At 39.1% G+C, this 20,183-nt stretch overlaps 1 protein-coding gene across 1 annotated transcript in view; it reads right to left on the reverse strand.

Moving 5' to 3' along the window:
- The window catches only part of FBXO34 (F-box protein 34), a 58,216-nt gene extending 44,521 nt beyond the window's left edge, over positions 1-13,695 (reverse strand). Inside the window, exon 1 of the mRNA XM_063290505.1 lies at positions 13,595-13,695. The gene's annotated coding sequence lies outside the window, so the exon portion shown is untranslated. The remainder of the gene's footprint in view (positions 1-13,594) is intronic.
- Positions 13,696-20,183: the final 6,488 nt, after the last annotated feature.

Here is a 20,183-nt window from a genome sequence, read left to right on the forward strand (position 1 = left end):
ACGATCATCCAGCAGCTTCCCTTCAGGAGGAAAAGTAGTGAGTAGAAAGTTTGGATATTTACACATGAATGAAACAGAAGCAAGACACTGCCAGTCCAAGCTGAATTCAACACCACCAATGTCCTTTCTGCTTACACCCAAGTTTCCATCCAAGAGCTATCAAGCAGTGCATAGCCTGGTAACTTCCTGGCAGGGATCTAGTAAACCCTCATATTCTCAGCACCATTATATCCACTTTTCTCCACAAGTTAGTTAAACCTTTCCTGCAAATAGGACAGCAAAAAAGAAAAAACAACCAAACAAAATAACCCCCCTTACACTAGCCAAATGGGAAAAGCAGCGAGGACAAAGGGGGGTGGGTGGTCAACAAAGAAAAACCTAAGTCAAAGCACCTAGCAGCCTTTGTCTGGGCTTGGAAGCTAAACAAGTCTGGCCCTTGTTAATGCTTAGATGGGAGGCCACCTGGGAACACCAAAGCTATGGGCTCAACGGGGAACCTGAAAAAGCATCCCAGAAAAAGGCAAAGGGGAACCACTTCCAAAAATCTTCCCAGTAAAACTGTAGGGACTAGTCCAGGCAGCCACCAGAAGTCAACGTTGACTCAAAGGCACAGGAAAAAAAGAAAAAAAGCTTTACAACATGATGGCTTTCAAACTAGAAATCTAGAAAAGTCTGAAATTGCTCACAAACTTACTAAGAATTTATAAGATCAGCAGTAGTAGGTCGACAGGAACATGTTCCAAGACATAAATCAAAAGAAGACTGAGAATTCTGGAAAAAAAAAATGCTAGCTTAAAACAGGTTAATTAAGATAAGAAGACTAAAGATGTTTAAAGCGATTTGGTTTTGAATCAGAATCCTCAACATCTGAATCCAGATGCCAAAGACATAGAATCAAAAAAGTTCTGAGCCAAGAAATTAATCTGAGGCACCCAACAAAAAGACTATTGCAAGGATATACTTTTATTGTATAATTATTTATTGAGAGTAATTTTGTATTTATATATTGCTGTTTTAATCGATTTTTATTGTAAACCACCCAGAGTCTCCCAATGGGAGGAGATGAGCAAGGATTGACTGACTGACTGACTGACTGACTAAATAAATAAATAAATAAATAAATAAATGCTCTACACCTTCCATTTCTGCAATGAACTCCCTACATAAAATGGCCCAGCACCTAAGATACACATGACAATCAAAATGAACTATCCCCAAATTATCCATTCTAAACGTTTCTGAAACATGGCAAGAGAAAAATTTCCTGAAGAACTAAGTACTAACCAGTACTAAGGGTGGGAAACCACAAATATGTAACCCATAGCTAAAGTAGAAAAATCCAAAATGCCGCCCCCAAATGGCAGTATCCCTACTTAGTAGGAGGCATAATCTTACCATGGGTGAGCAATGAACAGGGGCTTGTGCAAGAGAACCCTTCAAGGATCAAATCTATTATGCCCACTGAAACACCCTTAATGGCCGCTATTTCTGGCTTCCTCATTTTGCTTCAAGGTTATACACGAAGAATTTTGGCAAACTAGAGGTAAGGTCAGTAGGCAGAGTACGGTAAGAAAAGATAGATTAGACAAAGAATCTACCCAGGATTGAGAAATAAGATGAAGAAAGTTTATGCTGGCAACAATATTTCCTTACAACAAAGCAGTTTAACAGAAAGGAAAATATATTCAATGTATATGCCATTCATTGCTCAGCTCCCAGGCTCTTCTAGAAAGTCATGTACATGGAAAAACAAGCATATTTAAGTTACTGTAACTTTTGAACCCACAAAATAACTGTGTTCTCTGGAAAACAAACATCAACAAGCATCAGTGAAAAAGAGAGCTTTCTTAACAGCAACTGGTGTGCCTGCAGATTTCACACCTATGTTTTAGATTTGCACTGCAAAGAACTGGCTTCAAAGCTTCACATATTGGCTTCAAATGATTCAAAATATTTGCTGGAAAAACCACTTAACTTCCAAAGTTGTAAAAAGGACTGCTTTGTCTGCAATGAATTGCCATTGCTGCAGGGCATTTTGAAAAAGAAACTCAGTGGGTAAACTTTTCTAAACTGAAAATACGTTTGCATTTTCCTATGCTACTATTCTTGAATGGGAGACTTGGGGACATAACATGCTTCCCACCCCACCCCACCCCATTCTTTTCTCCAGCATTTCTCAACCAGGGTTCCATGAGAGGTCACTAGGGGTTCCCTGGGAGATCACAATTAATTAAAAATTATTTCAAATTTGGGCAACTTCACATTTTCATTATTTTTAGTTTAAGAACACTGTTACTGCATATATGCAGGTGTACATGTGAGATGAACATCATAATTTTGTGACTTCTGGCCTATACTTGAGCCTGAATGTGCAGGGGTTCCCCGAGGCCTGAAAAATATTTCAAGGGTTCCTCAAGGGTCAAAAAGTTGAGAAAGGCTGCTTTTCTCTACCATAGCGCATTGGGCCTGCTCTTGAAGAGGGTTCAAAAACTGACACTAGAGTAAAATTGGTCAACAAGTTTAATTTCTAACATACACTTCATACAAAAAGCTAAGCAGTGTATGTTTTTGGTATGAGACTGATACATATGATCAGTCTCAACCCAAATACATTCACTGGCTTCTAGCAATTTGTTCTCAGGCCCTATTCAAGGCGTTGTTTTTTCACCCAATAAAGCTCTAAACAGTTTGGAGTCTGAATAAATGAAAAGTCACTTCAGTTCCCCCCTATGAACTTGTCCAGAGTTTACCATTTTCTTCAGATCCTCTTATGTTCTCCCACCAAGAACGATTACAACAGTGCTTTTTCCGAGGAATATTCTCAGAAAGATCAGACAGGTCCTATCTTTGCCAAGCTTTGGGCAGCCGATAAAAATTGTTCCACTGAGGCTGCTTTTTGACAGGCCAGCTGCTCTCTGGTTATTATAGGGATGTTTTGTTCTGGTCTTCCTTTGCATTGTTTGATACAATGATGCTTTTAACATTGTATACTGCATTGTGGTGTCCTTTGAAGCGTAACAAAAACTCATCAATATTTTCATATCACTGATTTCAAAAGCAGCAAAAACACCTTTGATGGAAACATACCGTAAAATTATATGCTGTGGCCAATATCAAGAGACAAGTAACAGTAGTGAAACTTTTCATACATTATACACAAATATTCTAGTAAAAATGAGATGTTGCAGTTGTACAACTATGCACTATTAAGCTGTCTAAAACTAAACAGAAAAACTGCTGCAAAATAACATGTTTCTGGCTCTTCTTATAACGAAAGTAGAATTTAAATTCAGAACAAAGCCACTTTCAATTAGAACTTACTACATAAAACTAATAATAATAAATATCCAGATAAAACAATGTACACAAAGATTCTTAGCAAAATTCAGCAATAAATTTGCATGAGCAAGAAGTAGCATAGAATAGGAGAATGATTCCCTGTCCACAACTCTCCATGTCTCTCCAAAATCTTGTCCAGAGGGTCACCCAACTATCTGGAACAGATTTAGGTGATTCACAGAGAAAAGAAGAACAAGCGGACGTTGCAATGTGCAAGCAGATATTTATTCCATTTGCAGAACATTTAATTCTATCCACTGCTCATTAAAACTTGGAAAAATAACTTTAATCTGGGACCAAAAATTTAACAGGGATAATTAATTAATATGAAAAAAATACCTATTATTTGGGGACCACTATCAAGAATTGTCTCTCACCAATGACCACGCAGAGAACGGCCTCCAATAAAGATGAATGTCTGAGGGTTTGTGTCAAGTAGGCAGTTCTTCAGTTGGGCAATTTAAGCTTCTGGAGCTATTTTCCAGTGCCGAAGGTATAAAGTTCCCATTATACCTCCTCACTTCAGAACAGACATATTCCCACAAAGATGTGCCACCCCTCTGCTGGTGTACCAGTTGGAGTTACAGGCCAAATTATTTACTCTCCTTCCACAAACACATTTAAATCTAAATCAGGATGGACAGGCACACAGAGCTCCAAATCTTGGCCTGCAATTCCTATGACATTTCACCTTTGGCCAGTGTTCCCCAACCTCAGCAACTTTAACATGTGTGGACTTCAACTCCCAGAATTCCTCAGCTAGCAGGTTGCTGAGGTTGAGAAACACTGCCTTTGGCTATGTTGACTAGAATATGGCAGTAGGGGTTGAACATCTAGTGGGCCCCCCATTGCAAATTTCTAGTCTAAATGCAAAGGAATACTTTCATATTAATGCTACAGATGCAAATCCACTAATTGATTTTCATATGAATTATTATTAAGCCATGTGAAGATCTGGATAGCTGAAGAATTTTACATGATCTTGATTCTATAAAAGATTTTCTGAAGATCAGAAAAATCTTTCGATGCCATTGAAGATTATTACAGGAAGGGCCATCAGCATCAAAAACAATAATGCATTTCTTTATGAAGGCTATAGAGCCAGTTTATATACATGTAGCAGAATCCAGTGGAAAAACCACCTGGATTGTATTACTGAATCAATGATGATCAAGTGGATTAAGCTGGGACAGAAAGAAAGCACAGATCAGTGATTACCTTTTAGTGGTCTGTGGCTCATGAGAGTATTACAGGTAATCCCTGGGATGGGGAAAAGAATATAATCATGTATTTTTTAAATGAGAGTCAGTTCGGTGTAGTGGTTAAAGGCTCAGGCTAAAAACTTGGTGACTGTGAGTTCTAGTCCTGCCTCAGGCATGAAGCCAGTTGGCTGACTTTGGGCCAGTCACTCTCTCTCAGGCCTAGGAAGCAGGCAATGGCAAACCACGTCCAAAAATGTTGCCAAGAAAACAGAATGGACTTTTTCAGACAGTCACCAGAAGTCAAGCCTGCTTGAAGGCACAAATACATTTAAAAAAAAATTCTAAAAACATTAGGTAGCACATACAATGTTATGTTATTATTTGCAATGTATTTTGCTTCACAAACTGCAGGTAAACATACTCTGACTAGTACAATACATTTTTGACTGGCATAATATATTATTAGAAATAATGTCATATTTACTATTTTTGATACATAAATTTGGTTCCATATAGCTATGTGTTTAAATGTGTAAAATGGCTTCCTTACATGGTAATGCATAAAAATGTTCTGTGACATCACAGCACTTATAAAAAGGAAAAGCTAACTGCAGATGTACACCTTCTGAGAAATTATATCATTTAGGGAAGTTTGTAGTAGCCAGGATTAGATTTTAAAAAAATGATGAGAGGATTGTGGACAAAATCCAGTTCTGATACTCATAATTTATTCTTAACCTTCTAGATCTTAGAAGCCTAAAGCCTTTTTACATAACTTGGTGTGCTTCCAGAAGGCTCCTATTTCTACCAATAAAAACACTGTAGAGCTATTCAGTCTTTTCCAACCTAAAAGATTTCGTTTAGTAAGGAAAAAAAGGAAGTAGCTGTGGGGAAAAATAGAAAGACGACAATGTCTGAAGCTCCCATTCTGTGAAGCAGGGCAACTGCACAATAAAAAGTTTATCTTGAACTCTCCTCTCTTCTTAACATTTCCAAGAGTTTATTCTTGAAATAGAAGGTACTTTTCCAAATTCCTAAGCAAAGAATCTCAAAGCCAATTTTCAAAGATATTCACCTCTATACTTACAGGATATGTATTTTAAACAAGAATGCATAATCCCATATCTTTATCTGCAGACATTTTGTTAACTCCAAAGCCTACATTATTAGTCTTCCCTATCTCAATGTCCTTCCCAGCCTTCCAAATGTGTTTGGACTACCACTTCCAGAATTCCTAGCCAGTTGTGTTATAGCATGAACATAAGCATACTTTTCTTCACAACAGCAATCCTGTGAGGTATGTTGGGCTGAGAGAATGACTGGCCCCAAATTATCCAGTGAGCTCCTATGGCTGAGGGTGGACTAGAACCCGATTCTCTCTGTTCCTAGTCCAGCACCTTAACCTCTGTACCACACAGGCTCTCATATTTTATTTTAATTTTCTCATAGTCCCATTTTAGGAGAACTTGCACATTTGTGCAATGGAGAACTTGTGTCTCTTTGATCCCAGAAGTCTCGTGGATACTGAATAAGCCCCAAGTTGGTAGGAATAATAGGACCGTACAATGATCAGCCATATGAGAGGACCATTATACTGATTACATAAAAGTGGTTATAGAAAGTGTCCACCCTAGGTGCCTGGACAAAGCTGTTATCTGTGATCCTGGAAGTATGTGAAGAAATCCTGAAAACAGTGATCATATTACTGAGAGAATTACTGGCTATACATCAGCATCATAAGTAATCCTGTGTGATTTAATGACATGTTAAAAAGAATACAGTGAACACTGAAATGGCATTTACTAACAGAAGCTAAAGTACAATTTTCTAAAAACTGGAAAAATCAATATATTCCACAGCATATAGATGAGCCCAGGAGTGGCAACTCTACAATTGTCTAAATGTTACTGCTCTACTCAGTGACCTAGCATGGCCAATGTGGACTGAGGCTGGGACTTGAGGTTCAGGCCACAGGTTCCCCATCTCTGAGCCAGCCAGCACAGCAATGCAGGATATAATGTTTAAACAAAATGACACATGTTATCAATTTATTTTAAAACTACAGAAAAAGAATATTCTGCAGGTGCATATATTGTTCAGAAAATCTTTTGTGGTTTAAGAAATGGAGCACTTCTACTATACAAAATCAAGTCATTTCAGTATTATAATTTAGAGAAAATTAAATTAAAAACTTGATAGAAGCATGTGCAATGCAACCCTGTTTTTAAATATTCTCTAAAAGGAAACAAGTCATGCAAGACCAGGAAATGGGCATGGGCTATGTGCAAGGGAGTGGTGCTGACTGTTTAATGATTACTCAATACACAAGGTTTTATTTTTGCTGCCATGTGTTTACTGAAATCCCAGTAAAAACAATTGATAAAACAGTCATGCAGCACCAGGCATATGCTGGGTGCAAAAGAAGCACAACTACTGAAAGAGGTTATTTCATTTTGTCACTGCCACTCCCTTGCTTCGCAGCAATCAGTATCCCAAACACACCCAGTCCCTGAAGCTAAAGGATTAGGCACTCTATTATTGAGGAAATGCACTGCAAGTATTTTCCACTTGTGATTTCAAGGACCACACTTGATGCTGGTAAAAGTCCAGAGGTAAATGAAGTTTATGGTAGAAACAGCAAGTGTAATTCATGGGTTTGCTGGGAAGTGGAGAGACAGAGAAATATGTCAAGTGCTAGAACTCTGCTTAGGCAAGTTAAGTAACATCTCAGAAACACCGCAAGTTATTGTTCCATTCTCAGATATGTCAGTTTTATGATCCTCATATAGTTTATAAGCTGTTACGAGGTACTTTTAAACTAAAATAGTTTCCATCACCATTCATGACTTAAGCAGGCCCGGGTCTAACCAATATAGGAGATGGCAAGGGAAAAGCAGCAACTGAGAATATTTTGCTTTTTTATCCTTCAGAATCTGGCAGAAGAACCCATGCTTAAGCCAGGCTCCAAAACTGGGAGCTCCCCCAAAGAAAAGCAGAATGTACTGAAGGTGATGCCGCTGAGCAACACTTCATTTATGTTTCTTTAGCACCAATTGTCTCTAAAAGAGTGCTGCAGCAGAGACAGAGAGAAATGGTCAGGGTCAACTACTTCCCCTTGACTGGCTTGCATGCTAAGCCAGGTGACAGTGTGGCTTACTGTGCCAGCCAAAACTAGAACACGAACTTGCCAAGGTTAACTTGCCTACATGGTTTGACATGTTATCTAAATCCAGCCTAGTAGCTAGCTTACAATTAGGGAAGCCCTCTAGGAAAAGGGCATGAGATGTGGGACTACTGTATTATACTGTTATTCATCTGCCATACATAGAAGTATGTGGCAGCTTCTTTCGGGAAACAAAGAGGATGACGGAAAATGTTAGCCTTTTCCCACAACACACACAGCAGCTCTGAGTTTATATACATATATTTTAAAAATAGGAAGTGCTGCCTGGTAAAAAGGTTTTTATGAAGTTTGGCCTTGGCAGCAGAGCGAGAAAGTGCTGTCAGGGTCCTTCACTTGATTAAGTGTGAGACAATTAGCACGTTAGTTCCCTGACTACAGTTTCCTGAACATGATCAGTATTTGCCAAGAGGGTCCCTGACTAGATGTGTTTCTTTCTGGGTAAGCTTCAGAACTGAGGAGCCTTATGATGAAGGTGAAAGAAGAAAGTGCAAAAGCTGGCTTGCAGCTAAACCTCAAAAAAACCAAGATCATGGCAACCAGCTTGATTGATACCTGGCAAATAGAGGGAGAAAATGTAGAAGCAGTTAAATACTTTGTATTTCTAGGTGCAAAGATTACTGCAGACGCTGACTGCAGCCAGGAAATCAGGAGATGTTTAATTCTTGGGAGAAGAGCAATGACAAATCTCGATAAAATAGTTAAGAGCAGAGACATCACACTGACAACAAAGGTCCGCAGAGTTAAAGCAATGGTGCTCCCCGTAGTAACATATGGCTGTGACAGCTGGACCATAAGGAAGGCTGAGCGAAGGAAGATAGATGCTTTTGAACTGTGGTGCTGGAGGAAAATTCTGAGTGCCTTGGACTGCAAGAAGATCAAACCAGTCCATCCTCCAGGAAATAAAGCCAGTCTGCTCACTTGAGGGAATGATATTAAAGGCAAAACTGAAATACTTTGGCCACATAATGAGAAGACAGGACACCCTGGAGAAGATGCTGATGCTAGGGAGAGTGGAGGGCAAAAGGAAGAGGGGCCGACCAAGGGCAAGGTGGACAGATGACATTCTAGAGGTGACAGATTCGACTTGGGGGAGCTGGGGGTGTTGACGACCGACAGGAAGCTCTGGCGTGGGCTGGTCCATGAAGTCACAAAGAGTCGGAAGCGACTAAACGAATAAACAACAAGCTTCAGAATTCTTGACACTAAGTATTTATTTGTTTGTTTAGTCCCACCACAAACCCAAAGGACTCTTGGTAGTTCACATGATGTGCTACTATATAAGCACATGATGTGCTACTATTCTTGAAGCAATTAATGCAACATGCAGCCAAAATAAAAGCATATTCCCATGTCCACATATAGTCAGCCATGTCATTTTTTAAAATAAAATATTCAACAAACACACTCCTATAAGCCTCATAACTCTTAAAAAAAAACAGAAGATGGGTTAGTTGGCATTAACAGTGTACTCCAAGCTATTCATTATATCTCAAACCAGCAGCACCTCAGCTCCTAAAGTTTAAATGAACGAGGTGGTGTGCCTATTTTTTATTTAAAGCCATTCGAGTACACCAGTCTTCAAGATGGGAAGTCTTGGGTTGTGATTTCACACAAGGCCAATTAGCAAGATGGATTTAAGTTAGGACTGGCCTTTGAAATTCATGAAATCTTCAGCCTTCCAAAATATTACCAGCAAGCAACACCTTCTGGCACACAAACAAGAATGAAACATGGGAGTTCTTAAGACAGTAATATTAACACTTTCAGCCAATCAATACATAGTGGAACAGCAAGTGATGAAGAAACCAAATTCTTTCTTCCTTTCCAGCATGAATGGGAAACAAGTATTCTGGCCAGACTTGGGTGATAGAATTCTATACTTTCTTATCAAGGGAATAAAAGTGCATTTGATAAAGGCTGGTAATCTATGATCAGTAGGCATGGATCAAGGCACTCTGCAGACAAGAATGTGATGGGATAAAGTAGAGGAAGGCAATCTTATATATGTTGTCTCTTACACGAGAAGATGCAACACAGATTAAGTCTAACCATAATTACGCTTTCTGATATTTTTAGTCTAACAACCTGGAGTGATGTTCTTTTCATTTGTTAATAAAAGGCTCAGGCTGGTAATCTAATTGTATGGCTCAAAGTACATCCATAAACATTTGGTAAGCCTCAAACCTGGCAAGCATCACAAGTTACTATCATTATCTCTTTTGCTTAAAAAAGAGAAAAAGGTGAATATATTTAACCAGGCCATTGAACACATCACTACTGGTTTCAGAGATACTAACTTGCTCAATATTTTAAATGTGATGTGATGCTATCTCATTCTTTACACACTGTTTTGATGCTATCTCATTCTTTACACACTGTTTTGAGCACATTACTGTGCAATATTAGTAAATTCAGAGGTGTTGCTCTGCATGTTACAACATTTTGTCCAATCCAATTACACAACATCCTCTTTATGTAACCGTCACTGTACAACAATGAGACAGAGGAAAAGAAGGCAAAAAAAAGCACTCACAAAAGCAGGGAAGAGAAAACCCATGAACTATTTTTAATATCCACTGCATTAATATACTGTATTTTAGCAAAACATTATCTGTAAGCCATGGCTCCCAAGCCATAGAGGTACCATATCACCACCAATCGCTACACAACATCATTCCAATGTTAGGTGGAACTACATAGTATATAGATGCTTAACCATACAAGGTTTAGACATTCAGCAAAATGAAATACTGAAGCTTAATCTGGATGGTGCCACTGCAGGCAGATGTTTTATTTATTTTATTTATTAATCAAATTTATCACCGCCCATCTCCCAAAAGGGACTCTGGGCGGTTTACAATAAAACATAAATATAAAAATATAAAACTGTAAAACACTATAATACACAATAAAATAAATATGATAAAAACCCCAATGGCTGGAAGTTCTCTGTGATTTGCAAGCAGAGCAAGGTCCTTCTAAGAAACTAACCATCCCCAGGAATAACTACGCTCTCTCTCGCCCCAGGCGTAATTACAGAACCAGGTCTTTAGTTGTCTCCTAAAGTCCCAGAGGGAGGGAGCCAATCTCACATGTTACATGTTTTATTGTTACTCCATGAAGAAAAACCAGAGAGAAAGATTGCTTAGGATTCTTTTAGATATTTTATTTGGGGCTTTCGAATTTTGGAGATGTTATTGTGTCACCTTGAGACATATCTCCAAGTCCTCCATGGTGGTATATAAGAGCAACCACTTCATTACCAGGGTACCCCTGAGCCTTATGGCAGGATGGGCAACATCCTGCTATCCAGGGGCCATCCTTAATAATTGGGAGGGGAAGCTGAGGGCATGATGGATGAGATAATGACATAAAATAAAGCGGCCACCTCCTACATATGAACTGGGGTAGAAGAAAAAAATCCCTCACTGATTTATTTTTTCAACAGTGTTAAATCTTTATTACACTCTACATATTTTATGTTTTTCCTATCTCAAAGTGGAAAGAAACTTGGTGTTGCTGGAGTGGTTTATACAGAATGTGAGGGTTCCAGATTGTTCACCTATGGGGATCCCAAAGAGGGTTCTTAATATCAAATATCTCACTCCCATCATCATAACCATGCTGAGTTACATTTACAGAAGGTGCAGTCCAAAATATCCAAAGGGCATCAGTCTAAAGAAAGCTACAATACAGGCTCAAGGTGGGGGAAGAGGGAGATGAAACTGTAATTGACAAACTGTATAATTGATAGCACTTGTCAATTTCACTTTTTTTTTCACTTTATCCCAGTAAAAGGCAGTGATGTAAATGCTCCTATGACAGAAAAGGCACAGACAAGAAAACTCTTTAGCTATCGCTGCTTGAGGAAAAAAATTCTATTTAAAGGGAAGCAGTAGCAGTAATAGCTGGAGCATTTTAAAGGATGAATGACTGAAGTTTCCTCAACAGAAACAGAAATGTGAAGATAAATTTTTCATTGCATGCTAAGCTTTCCAGAAGGTTTGCATTTATATAGCTTTAAAGTAGGGGTAGGCTATTTTTTTCTGACAAGGGCTGCATTACACAAAAACTCTATAGGGAGCCACATTATGGGCAAGATTGAAACAAGCAATATAGAAGACACAATAAAAAATGTATGGAGACACCTCTCTGACACCTTATTGTTCCTCTCTCTCTTTCTCTCATGTACTTTTTTCTTTAATATTCTTTCTCTCTCAAGCAACAGGCTGCAGAGAAGGGACTAATAGCTCTTATCAGAGGTCTGACCAATTCTATTACAGAGGATTTTTGGAATTAAACAAGGCTTGAATGGTACCCTAGAGCCACAAGTTGTCCATTCCTGTTTTAAACAAAGGGTGTAAGTAAAATCTAGAAGCAACCTTACATACTTGCAGCCACACAGTCAATGAGAAAGCCACTCTTTCAGCAGAATCGAGAACCTGGTCCTAACATCATAGCATTATTCATGCCTATAAACACTAAAATATGCTACAGCAAGAACCCAATCAAACACAAAAGCTGCCACCATTATGGACAAGGGCACACATTAAAGTGCCCAAAATACAATCAGACTTTTAGACTGACTTGTAATTCTCATTATTCCTCAACCACCACATTCAGTTGTAATTCTGGTTTAAAGTTGACTTTATTAACAGTTGACTTAAACTAAGCTAAAAGATGGGGTAAAAAGAAGAAATCCAACATGTAGGAAAGTTCAGCTGAGAGCAAAAAATAAATTCTTAAGCCTTCCATTTGGAATGAAACTCATGACACACCATGTATTTGATTTTACCTGTAGGCATAAGAGAATATAAGTGCATACAGAATCTCTCCTACACACTGAAGCTGTCCTAGGGTGGAAAGATGCACCAGCTTCTTCCACACTCTTGAAACACAGACACAGAAAAATAGTAGGTTCTTTCTACTTACACTTACAAATCACAGAGAGAAGCCCTTAAAATATGGCTAATTGATCATTTTGCTAGAATTTACCAATCCCTTTGGCCAGGACTCAAACCTATCAGAATACCTGCATGAGGTAAATGGTATGCCCTGAAATTATTGAAGTGGAGCAGAAAACTGTCTGCTCCAGCTAAATTTTGAGTCTAAGGTTTAAGGCAACCCTAATTATAGATGAGATGAATTGTTATTCCAAAGCCCAGTCTCAGATCCCCATCAATCTGAGAGAGAAGAAATCTTTCCCAGTACCAAATCTTGCAAGCAAGAGCAGCTTCCCCAATTCTGCACTACCTCCTTCATGATAAAATGTTAATTACAGAAGATATTCGTACAGAGACCCTCTGGGTTAAAAAAAAAAACCCAGAAAATTAAGCTGCCTTTTCCAACTGTGAAAGCAAAGGCAGCCAACATCTTAAACCAAAATCTAAACATGGAGGACCTCCATCCCTTATCCAGAGAGGAGGTCTCTTTCAGGAGCACAAACTCAAAAAACGATCTCAATTTTATACAGTTGGAACAATATTTTTCTTCTTTTCCCCTCCACGACCTTCGGGTGTGGGGAAAAATTTCCAATCCCTAATTCTTAATGATAGACAAGGAAAGGAGCCCCCACCCGAAATTTCCTCACACCAAAGTGGAGAGGCTTCTGCTCCTAAAGTCATCATTTTCCCCTCCAGCCCCTCAGATATTGGAGAGATCGGACGGCCATTCTCCCAAAGAGACACGGGGGGCAGCTCTCCGAGGCCGCTTCTTCCGAAATGTGTCCTTGAGCGATGGCCGGGAAGCCCCTCGAGGGGGTCAGGCGTGGAGAAAGAGGACCCCCGGCCCACCGGAACGGGAAGGGAGGCAGCCGGGTCTAGGCGACCACGGCGCGGGCTGTTTCTAGAGAGGCCTGCGGCTGCCTTACCTAGAGAGGAGGCGAGCTGAGCAGCCGGCTCTCGGGGCCTCCGCCGTCTCCCGCCGCGGTTCCCTTCGCCGACGTCTCCTCTGCCCCTTCCCTCGCTCGGCCCCAACTCGGCGGGGAGGAGCCTCAGCCGAGGCCCCTCGCCAATCCAGGCCCGAGGCGGAGCCGCGATGCCGAGCCCGGAACCGCCCGAGCCCGCGCTTGGCGCCCGGCCAGGCCAGGAGGCCCTTTCTGACCCCAGCGGCTTCCTTCACCCGCTCGCCTTCCTCCGCCGTGCCTGGAATCGGCGGGCCAGCCGCCCACTTCTCCTGGGTGAATTTCGGGCCGTGCGCCAAGTTGAAGCCAGCGTGTACACACAGCACCGCCACCTCCAGTTCCAGCAGCAGCACAAAAGCCATGTTCTCTTACAACATGAATACATAGAAAACCGCCAGCGGCAGAGCAGGCTGTAGCACCTTCGCTTAAAGCCAGGTGTGGACCTTAAGACTAGCTGCTACCAGCTCGGCTTCCATGCTGACTTTAGCTCCAGGTTTACACTTTTTTTAAGCCAGGTATCAACCCGGTATATTTCTCATTCAATATGTTAATTTTGGGACAAGCTAATACTGTATAATTTTTTAAACCAGGGGTTCCTAAACTTTTTGTCATCACCGCTCCCTTTAGTGTAATCTTAATGTACACACCTCCCCTAAAAATCCAAACACCAAAATGAACACAAATGAACAATGAAAACAATACAATGAAACTTGGGGAAAGGTGGATTTATTGTAATAACCTACAACTAAAAGGTTTTTCACACCTCCCTGGACTTTGTCTGTACCTACAGCACAAAAGAACATGGCTTTCGTGCTGCTGCCGGCATTGGAGGTAACACCTCACAGATTGGGAAACCCTGTTCTAATCCTCGGTGCAATCTATTAAAGCTGGGTTGCTTATTTTTTAAAATGTATAATATGAACTTTAATGGTGGGCTGATACACCTTTTTTTGAAACAACCAGCACATTACCAGCCTCCTCCATTCTGCCAGGGATTCACAAACCACTATTCAAAATTAAAAATTGTGGGCATGTTGTATAATTTCCCCCAGTCAGTAGGCCTGTCTCTGTTTTATGGTCTTTCTAAAGATAAATGAAAATGTCTTATCACTGTTGTTTTTGTGTGGCCACCTGATTTAATCATTGCATGTCTCAAGGCTTTTAACTCCCGGGTAATACCCGCTTATCACTATGGTGTTTGTTTTAATGAGAAAAATAACTGGCTCCAGATGCTTTGCCAATTTTTCAATTTTTCCAATCAAGGGATATGAAGGGAACTGGAAAAAAGCCTCCCCTGAAGAATTTAGAAAACTAATGAACAGCATTAGAGAAGACAAAGGACATAGCTGGCTGGATTGACATATCATGTTAAAACATGGTTTGCAAAGTTACTTAATTGGGTTTCCTGCTTTCAGACATTACCTGAACCAAGCAAACCAGATTGTTGTTTAGTGTGGAATTTCATGTTCATAATCAACATGACTTCGTACCTTCTTTATTTCCCAATTATGCATGTTCCTTCTGATCAGTTTAATCTACGTATATGCATCATCTTTTATCTTTCAGGTGAAATGTTTGATACTCACACTCTGGTTATGAAGCCAACCTGCCTTCACAATACTCCAGATGGATAGCTACTTTGATTCAAATACTCCGTCATTTGAATCAAAATTTGCTCAAGAAGAAGCATATAGGTTTTGGCCTGTGTGCAACAAGCAGATCCTCCAACCTGTTCCCCTTCTATAGAGAAAATAGGGCCAGGCTATTTGAGGGACCACTCATCTTCCCCGGTTTCTGCCCATCTAGTAAGAGCTGGCAGAGTTGGCATTCTCTGGGTCCCCTCAATTAAACAGTGCCACCTATTGGGACCCAGGAAGCATGCCTTCTTCGTCACGGTGCCTGCCCTCTGGAACAAAATCTCTATCCCTGTTGAAAATGTTTTGCAGAAAGATGAGATACTTAGATATTTCAAGCAGCAGTATCTTCCATTGTACAACTTATATTGTTCAACGGTTCTTGCTAAATGCATTCTTCTGGAACAACATAAAAAATCTGCTCCATCTTCCGCTTAAGAGAACTTCAGTTAAAAATAGCCATCACATTTGTTCTTTCCTTTTCCAGAAATATACCCAATACTGTCTACCATTTATTGTGCAGTTTGATTCCTAGGCTTCTCAACACCCGATTTGCCTTCCTTTATATGCATCCAACATCCCTAAAATATGGCACCCAGAACTGTATGTATAGTATTCCAGAGGACAAAACCAAGCTTCAGCAGTGTAACACTGCCCTGTCCATTTTAGATTAACCAGTTCTGCTGGTACTCTTTACTAAAACCAGCAACTAGTCTTCCAACAGTCAGAGCTGTAGATCCCACTTAGATGCCAGCCATTATACATCTCCCTCAGGTTCTCTCCCCATTCTTCTTCTCACAGTTCTTTGGTAATTTAAGATTTCACCTCTGATGTTGTCACCTAATAGTTGTTTTTTGCTTTTCTGCAGAGATACATGACAAACCAACAGGAAGACATGACAACTGCAGGAGTGTCACGGCATTGGTCACTCTTTTACATTCAGCTCATATTCATTCGTCACTTGGTAATTCTTGTTTTACCCTACACACTTCTTAAGGAACACATTCCCACTGTATTCAACTTATTTTTATGTTTTTCTTGACATATCCACCTCTCACATCCATATAACAATGTAGGCACAAATGTACTCTTATAAACGAGCAGCTTTTAACTTGTTTTATGTTTTACTCTTATAAACAAGAAGCCATCTTTTAGCTTCTTTTGACATTCTTCTCAACAAACACATAGTACATACTACTTTTTACCCACAGTTCTGTGTTTTAAAATTAAGGTGGCTTTAAGTTGGCCATTTTCTCAGGGTTATATTACATATTTTATTAGGTTGCTAACTATACATTTGATGTCATTGTACATTTTTCAGCGGAAATTATCTGAATCCAGTGATTTGTTTTCAATTTGTTAGTAACATCAAAAAACTCATCTATCAGCACCAATATCTGCAACAATTCCTCAGAGTCCAGGCCTCCCCCTTTTTTAAAAAAAATTGTTTATTCATTCATTCAATTTAAGACACCTCAGTTATTCAAACAAATCTAAAAAACAAATTCAGGCCCTATAACTTCTATAGTGAAAATAGCTGTCAAGATGTCATTGAGTTTCTCTGGAATCTTAACTTTAAAATTCTCTTCATACAATAATCCAAATAAATTACTTGCCAATTTTCTATTCTATTGACTTACTGTTATTATTACTTCTGATTATCCTTATTAGATGGCTTATCTTCTTGCTTATGAGAGGTACTTTCCCATTAAATAACACTTACTTTTAGAAAGGCCTTAAAAACATGGTTATTTTCCCAAATATCGGGGCCAAGGTAAGTAAGTTCCCATCAGGAGAGGATATGAATGTGAGCAAGGTCACATACTATTACTGTTGATTGTTGATTATTGTTTTTAACTTGGTTATTTCTTGTGAGCCGCCCAGAGTCACATTGTTCAAGTTGGACAGCTATATATACAAACAAATACAGTATATTGCATTTGACTTTCAGTAATCACAGTACACTGCTAATTCATATTTACCTTCTCATTAACTGTAAGATTATTATTACCAAGGCAGATATTCCTGCATCTTATATGTGTATGTGGTTTCTTTTTCAGAAGTGAAGAACTTCACATTTGTCACTGTTCAAGTACACATCAAGAACATTTTGAATTGCGTTGGGTTTTCTATGATTCATTATCCCGCTGCTTTGTATCATCTGCAAATCTGATAAACGTTCCCTCCACTTTTTTCTCCAAGTCATTAAGGAAAACATTGAGTCTAAACCATATGGCACCTCACTTGGTATCTCCCTCCAGTCTGATGATGAATTATTGAGGAGCACTCTGTGAGTACAATGTTCAAACCACGAATCCATCTAACAACATCCCATTGATCTCTATCGTAAGCCGCCCAGAGTCATGTTTGAGATGGGCAGTGGAAAAATGTGCTAAATTAATTAATTAATTACTATCCATGTCATACTTTTGACAAAATGTATTGTCATCCACAAAGCTTACATCGCAACCTATCTACTGTATTGACCTTTAAGAGGCTGGAGGTCTCCTTATTAAAATAGGACTATCCTTCTGAAATTCATTAATATATCTTTTGGCTGACATATATAAATGTGAAGTTGTATGCAAAACTTTTGGCTTTGCTAGCTAATACGGACACATTAAAAAATCTTTACGCTAATATATGGTTATTCAGAAATGTGCTGTACCTAATCAGCAAGATTTATCTTTAGGTAAGTTCTGTACAGTATTCAAACACAACTTGCTAAAAATTATTTACAAATCTATGATTTCCTACCCCTCTGTTGGTCAGTGTATTAACAGCAGTCTTTCAATGCACCATTATGCTACAGTGATTATATATTCCAAGGCAAGTGGAAAATACAGCTGCAACGAGTCCAAATAAGGGCATCAAACATCAGTTGCTGGATCTGGATACTCCCAAATAGAGGTTAGCAAGTAGCAATCACATTAAGCCAAAATGTAGTTTACTAGTTAGAGTACAGCCAATCGTGCTCTGTGTGTATGTAATAGTTCAATATTTCATATTTATTTGAATTTTATTCCATTTCAATCTATTTGACTCTAAGCCAGGGCTCCCTGAAGTGGTCAATATCGACCCGCAAGGGTCAATGGGACTATCCATGATTGTTGTTGTTGTTGTTATTCATAGTACTATTAGTTAAAGTAGAGAGCCAGTTTGGTGTAGTGGTTAATGCATCAGGCTAGAAACCAGGAGACCATGAATTCTAGTCCCACCTTAGGCACAAAGCCAGCTGGGTGACTTTGGGCCAGTCACTTTCTCTCAGCCCTGGGAAGCAGACAATAGCAAACCACTTCTGAAAAAACCTTGTCAAGAAAACTGCAGGGACTTGTCCAGGCAGTCTCCCAAGAATCGGACATGATTGAACAGATTAAAAAAAATAGTTCAAATAATATTAAATTAGTTTCATATAATAAATGTTTGGGGGTTGATGAACAATCTCAAACTTCATGAAGGATTCAATGAGCTGAAGAATTTGGGGACTCATGAAGGAGTCAATGAGCTGAAGAATTTGGGGACTCCTGCTCTAAGCAATCATAATCTAAACATGACTCCAGCCAGCTCTAGCTTTTTCAATAAGCAATAGCTTAGCATATCGTGTAAAAACACCCTTAATATACTCTTCACCAATTCAATTATCTTTAAGGAAGGCACAGTTCTGCGTTTCTCAATTGATTCTAAAAAAGGATTTATTCTCCTCTAGGGATGGAAGACTATGTACTGTATTCTCTAGGACAAAAGTTCTCATTCTTGTCGACTGAACCATCCAGAGTTGCTTAAAATGGGAGGCCATATAAATCTTTCAAACAAACAAACAACTAGCATCTCAGTGATTATAGGTAATAAGCAGTTAGGAAAAATCTTAAACTTCCTGGTTTTTTTAGAGCAGAGTTAAGAGCTGTACATAACAATGGAAGAACCCAGGATTTTAATATAGTCGCAAACGTATAGCAGCAAATCTCTAAACAAAAAGTGGCTCATTTTGAGTAACTCTCTCAAAGGCTCAAATTTTGAGTTTTATACAATGAGGAAAAGTTATATAAAAAATGTTGATGCTATACTGGGGCTGTATTGTGTAGAAAACACAATTTTAAATGTTACTCTATCTGCCACGATCAACTTTTCATGTTCAAGACTACTGTTGGTTTGAGTTTATTGTAAAAAAAAAATCCCCCCTGCATTACCTCCATCAGACTGGATTAAGATCAGTTTGAAATGATTTCCATAACACCTCTCACTTAAAATCCAGTGGTCAATTTTGCTAGCAGAAACCTTATGCTCCAATGTATGCATTAATTTATATTGCATTTCAATGGACTAAAACCTCCCTTCCCTTTCAAAACAACCCAAAATAAAGCATATCAGAGCAAGCATTAGCTTTCTGATTCAGAAAGGGAATGACAGAACTCTGCCCAATCTCATCTATGTTAAAATCCTAGATATTGCCTGACATAATCCTCTTTTGCTAGATTATGCAGATGGTTTTAAGGATTCCTTAATCCCCATAGGAAACAGTGAATCCAGATTTTACACATCTAGATGTATACACTATCCATTTTCTAGATTTACTATTTTACTCACTGAATACTGCTCCACTGACTTACAGTGGATATGGCTGGGGGTTAGGATTGAAGGACTAATTAAGCACAGTGATCTTGGCAGTAACTTCACAAGCATTCTCTTGGTAATGGGTTCTTTTTGTGAAAATGCAAATAAGTCACTGTTAGAAAGTGAACAGATTTTGGAATATATGTGCCAAAATTCAGCTTTTTAATTTACTATTTAACAACCAAAGTCTCAATCTATTTCATCAAGTAATTAGCTTTCCCAGAAAGTTAACTGATAATAGATTTATGTAGATCCTGAGCCTTAAGTTATTGCTTTGCCAGTGTGATAGGTAGCTAAAGCTTCACGCTCCA

Source organism: Candoia aspera, chromosome 1 (genome assembly GCF_035149785.1).
Source record: "Candoia aspera isolate rCanAsp1 chromosome 1, rCanAsp1.hap2, whole genome shotgun sequence".
Lineage (NCBI taxonomy): Eukaryota > Metazoa > Chordata > Lepidosauria > Squamata > Boidae > Candoia > Candoia aspera.